This window comes from Triticum aestivum, chromosome 2A (genome assembly GCF_018294505.1).
Source record: "Triticum aestivum cultivar Chinese Spring chromosome 2A, IWGSC CS RefSeq v2.1, whole genome shotgun sequence".
In the NCBI taxonomy this organism is placed as follows: Eukaryota; Viridiplantae; Streptophyta; class Magnoliopsida; order Poales; family Poaceae; genus Triticum; species Triticum aestivum.
The window spans coordinates 373,931,382-373,935,837 of NC_057797.1; positions in this window are offsets into that span (position 1 = coordinate 373,931,382).

A 4,456-nucleotide genomic window follows, 5' to 3' on the forward strand; every position below is an offset into this window, starting at 1 on the left:
GCCCCTGATGATGTGGCCACAGATGCCGCGAAGCAAGAGAAGTTTATGGAAGGGCTGAATGATGAGATGAGCATGCAGTTGATGGTAGCAACCTTCAACGACTACCAGGAGTTGGTAGATAAGGCTCTTATGATTGAAGGGAAGCAGCAGCAGATTGAGAACGGCAAGAGAAAGTATGGACAAGGGAAGTATAACTCAGGAGCTCAGCAGAAGCCTCGCCTAACCCCGAGTTCGAGAGGACTTGTTCATAACCATGAAGGTCACAACCACACAGGAAGTGGAATGCATAATCACAATGGTTCTAAGAATGGGAATGGGAACGGAGCCAACAATAATCAAAACCGCCCCAATCCAGCCACACCCACCAAAAGGGACTTGTCGGTGTCAAAACCGGCAGATCTCGGGTAGGGGGGTCCCGAACTGTGCGTCTAGGCGGATGGTAACAGGAGACAAGGGACACGATGTTTTTACCCAGGTTCGGGCCCTCTCGATGGAGGTAAAACCCTACTCCTGCTTGATTGATATTGATGATATGGGTAGTACAAGAGTAGATCTACCACGAGATCAAGGAGGCTAAACCCTAGAAGCTAGCCTATGGTATGATTGTTGTATGATGAAGTCGTCCTACGGACTACAACCCTCCGGTTTATATAGACACCGGATAGGGTTAGGGTTACACAGAGTCGGGTACAATGGTAGGAGATCTTGAATATCCGCATCGCCAAGCTTGCCTTCCACGCCAAGGAAAGTCCCATCCGGACACGGGACGAAGTCTTCAATCTTGTATCTTCATAGTCCTAGAGTCCGGCTGAAGGTATAGTCCGGCTACCCGAACACCCCCTAATCCAGGACTCCCTCAGTAGCCCCTGAACCAGGCTTCAATGACGACGAGTCCGACGCACAGATTGTCTTCGGCATTGCAAGGTGGGTTCCTCCTCCAAGTCCTTCAAGAAGATTTTAAACACCAAGGATAGTGTCCGGCTCTGCAAAATAAGTTTCCCCATATTGCCATAGAGAGAATAATATCAACACAAATCTAATCTGCTGACGCATTCCGCAGTGTGACGTCATACTACGGCCAAGTCCTTTACTCGAATCGTTTTTACTTTTCCACCTTAGCACATTTAGCGAGGCGGTTTCCTTGGCACGTCTTGTCAAAGCAGAGATCGTGTCCCCCTTTTACAGGATTCTCATCAATATGGACGTGGGTAACCCAATCGTGCCCGTTAGCATGTCTTCTCGATTAAAGGCGAGTCCCAAACGATTACGGGGAGGGCTCCTGGTATTCAACCTCTTATAAAGAGACCAGGGCCTTACTCCTTTTCCCCAATCTCAAAACAAGTTCGCCCGTCGCCTCGAGTTCCAACACCCTAGGCTCCAGATTCCAGGCACTTCGGACCTTCGACAATGTCCGGTTCCGACCTTCAAGGCCGATGGATGCCCTCCTCCATCACGGAGGAGGACGTGCTAAAGTTGAGAGAGGCTAAGTTCTTGACCGCCGAAATTTCGCATAGGTTGCCTGCTCAAAGGCAGGCTATTCCCAGTCCCTAGCCCGGTGAGAGCGTAGTGTTCATGTCTCACTTCCTTCGGGGGTTAGGCTTCCCGATGGATCCCTTCGTGAGGGGGCTGCTGTTTTATTACGGGCTGGAATTTCATGACTTAGCTCCGGAGTCCATCCTCCACATTTCCTCATTAATCGTTGTGTGTGAAGCGTTCCTCCGTGTTACTCCTCACTTCGGATTATGGCTCAAGACTTTTGGAGTGGAGCCGAAGATTATCGAGGGACGGCACGCAGAGTGCGGAGGCGCTGTCATAAGTAAGAATGCCGATGCTCCATGGCCCGAGGGCTCCTTTCAAGAGGAGCTCGGCTTGTGGCAACGAGAGTGGTTCTACATCACCGCTCCCAGGAGCGCCAAGTGGGTGGCGCCTCCTGCCTTTCGCTCGGGTCCCCCATCACGGCTAGCATCATGGGTCAACAAAGGATTAGATTGGGGGTTATCCAAAGACGTGCCCTTGTTGCAGGGCCGCATCAAGGATCTCTTAGAAAGAGACCTCAACCTAGTCAAGGTGACACAGGTCATACTGATTCACCGAACACTGCCCGGCAAACGTCGCTCCCTTCGTTTGTGGGAGTTTAATCCGGAGCGACCACGAGCTCTCCAGCATTTTATGGGCGCAACGCCCGTGGAGATGTATAAAATGTTCTTCGGATCACAAGCAATGTGTCCGGATTTGACCGAGGATGCAGGTTTAAGCTGCAATCGCCCGGATACTCAAGTAAGTAACCTTGTGCCCGGACTCGCTATCCGTAAAATTGTCATAAATTCGCCCCAAAAAGAGCTGTCCTTTTAAACAGGAGTGGATAGCGAAGGCAAAGCTGATCAGGTGTCCGGCTCCCCTTCCTGAGACCAGGCCGGATCTCGTGCTGGTCAGGATGTTGAAGATCGTGCCTTTGGAGGGAAGTGAGGGGGAGGACAAGGAAACTATGGCCTCCTCGAAGGAGGCTGCTTCGAAGGGAGGAACTGACAATTCCTCTCCTAAGGGGAAGAAGAGGGCCACCTCTGACGACCCGGAGACCATGGCCTCAAAGCGGGGGAAAAAGCCTCGTCAGAGGGTCCGACGCCGGGGAGATCCTCGGCCGAACTACGCCCTCAAAGGGATCAGCCCTCCAGTGAGCCGTAAGTAGAGAAAGATTTTCCTTTAGAGGGATGAGAGAAATCCTTGCTTTTTATCTGAGAAGATTAACCAAAATTTTACTTTGTAGCTCGGACCTTAGCCCTTCTTAGCAGAGCTCGTCTTTGGGGGATCTTCTTCCGGAGATGATGGAGAGTGGAACGCCTCCCCCTGCCGTACCGCCTGGCGAGGCGGGCGACCCTGAGGTGTCGTCGCGGAGGGTTTCTCCGAATTCAGCAGGGGTGGAAGGTAGCCATATGTCCCCCCAAGGTTCTCCATGTCCGGCCTTCGATGGAGGTCATAGGACGAGCCCGGCACCGTCCGGTGCGCGGTCGGAGGAGCTGATGATTCTGCTAGGGCGAGCTTCTATCTCAGAGGAGCACCATGCATTGATGGGTACTGTGATTGGAAGGATTTCGTCCGCGGAAAGCGGATTGCATGAGGCCGTAAGAAGTTTGCTGACAGGTTTTGAGGTACGTTTGATAATGTCCTTCTTCGTCAGTTGCGCATAAAACAAGATGCGCCCTGTGTAGATAGTAGCCCCTGAGACTCTGCGCGTTGTCAAGAAATGACGACACGCAGAGGATCATAATCCTAGGTCTAAGATGTCGCCTTTGAATTTAGGTGGCGAGGTGTCCGGAATCAAGCCGAACTGATGATTTGGCCGAACTAAAGCGGCAACTGGACGTGGCAGATGCCGACATCGCGCTTGTCAACAAGCGGCTTGATGAGGCTCAAGGTATGTAATTCCTCGGGCGGCATCAGGTAAGAGGAGCTTCATGCCAATGTCTTACAATGTGTGTGCTTGACGTAGATGGTACAGCCGCCGTGGAGAATCTTAGGGCAGAACTTGCCCGAGCTAAGGAGCAAGCCAGAAAAAGCGATGCGGCTGCCGAGAAGGCCCTTGAAGAGCTGAGAGCCGAACAGGCTGCTCACTGCCGAAGCACAGAAGAGATGGCCGAGATGGCCGAGAAGTTAAAGAGCACTGTAGACCGTTCCAAACTTCTTGAGAAAGAAGACCGGGCGAGACAGACGGACTTAGAGAAGGCCGTTGCCGATGCCAAGGACGCTCGCTCTGCGATGAGAGCTGCGAAGGAGGAGCTACCTCAGGCCGAAAAGATTGCGGCTGGAAAGCCCTTTATGCTGCGGAGGAAGTTTTGCGATCCGAAGTTTGCTCCGTTGGACCGGATGTGGAGTGTGGAGGACACCTATCTGGATTTGGCAGCAAGTGCTGCTGATGCGACCGAACACTTTTGAGATCTAAAAGATCGCGAAGTGGAAAAGCTTTTCTGGTCACAGTTCCACAATCCAGAGCGTCCACTGGCAGTGGACCATCGCCTGGCTCAATGGGTCGAACTGAATAGATTGTCCGGACTCGCCATGAAGTACGTCATGGGTCATCTGTGGCCTGGGAGATCGAAGCCGAAGAGTTATTTCAGCTTGGTGCAGCAATTCCTTGACGCGGTGCCGCATATCAATGCGATGAAGAGGTCAGCATGCATAGAGGGCGCACGGATGGCTCTTGCCCGTGTCAAGACATACTGGGCAAAGATGGAGACCACCGTTGTTGCGTCCCGAGATTCGGACAAAAGCTGAGTACCCTCCGAGCACTATTTTCAGGAAGTCCTTGAAGGCGCTCGTGTAATAGAGACGCAGTGCTCGAAGGATGCTATGTTATGATAGCATATGTAATTATAAAGCAATACTTTGATAAATTGTAGTGGCCTTTTATACTTGGGCCTTCAAGTATTGGGAACACCTCCTGTGCGGCCGTTTTAAGATA